This window comes from Arachis stenosperma, chromosome 10 (genome assembly GCF_014773155.1).
Source record: "Arachis stenosperma cultivar V10309 chromosome 10, arast.V10309.gnm1.PFL2, whole genome shotgun sequence".
Taxonomy (NCBI): domain Eukaryota; kingdom Viridiplantae; phylum Streptophyta; class Magnoliopsida; order Fabales; family Fabaceae; genus Arachis; species Arachis stenosperma.
Genome location: NC_080386.1, coordinates 91,676,792 through 91,677,762, shown reverse-complemented (window position 1 = coordinate 91,677,762; position 971 = coordinate 91,676,792). Strand labels below are relative to the sequence as shown.

Below are 971 nucleotides of genomic sequence, written 5' to 3'. Positions count from 1 at the left end.
AAATCTTTTTAACTTCTAATTTCAAAATCTTTTTCAAAAATCACTTGATTTCTTTTCCACTTTGAATTTTCGAAAATTATCAATCAATTTTTCAAAATGTTTTTGACATCTTTTTAATTAATTTTCGAAAATTCTCTTCCCTTCCACATCCTTCTATTTATGGAGTACTACTCCTTCTTAATGCACAATTCGAACTCTATCTAATCAAGTTCGAATTCTTCTACCTTCTTCTTCTATTTTTCTTTTCCTCTGACACCTCAAGGAATCTCTATAACTGTGACATAGAGGATTCCACATTTTCTTGTTCTCTTCTCTTTCATATGAGCAGGAACAAAGACAAAGGCATTCTTGTTAAAGCTGACCCTGAACCTGAAAGGACCTTGAAGCGAAAGCTAAGAGAAGCTAAGGCACAACTCTCTGTTGAGGACCTGACCGAATTCTTCAAAGAAGAAGAACCCATGGCAGCCGAAAACAACAACAATGCCAACAATGCAAGGAAGGTGCTGGGTGACTTTACTGCACCTACTCCCAATTTCTATGGGAGAAGCATCTCTATCCCTGCCATTGGAGCAAACAACTTTGAGCTTAAGCCTCAATTAGTTTCTCTAATGCAACAGAATTGCAAGTTCCATGGACTTCCAATGGAAGATCCTCATCAGTTTTTAGCTGAGTTCTTGCAAATCTGTGACACAGTCAAGACTAATGGGGTTGACCCTGAGGTCTACAGACTGATGCTATTCCCTTTTGCTGTAAGAGACAGGGCTAGAATATGGTTGGACTCACAACCTAAAGATAGCCTAGACTCTTGGGAAAAGCTAGTCAATGCCTTCTTGGCAAAGTTCTTTCCACATCAAAAATGGAGTAAGCTTAGAGTGGAAGTCCAAACCTTCAGACAGAAGGATGGAGAATCCCTCTATGAAGCTTGGGAAAGATACAAACAATTAATCAGAAAATGTCCCTCAGACATGCTT

At 38.6% G+C, this 971-nt stretch overlaps 1 non-coding gene across 1 annotated transcript; it reads right to left on the bottom strand.

Annotated features, from left to right (window-relative positions):
- Positions 1-863: 863 nt before the first annotated feature.
- On the bottom strand, positions 864-971 carry LOC130958466 (small nucleolar RNA R71). The gene has a single exon (XR_009077586.1). It is a non-coding gene; the product is annotated as a small nucleolar RNA R71 (small nucleolar RNA).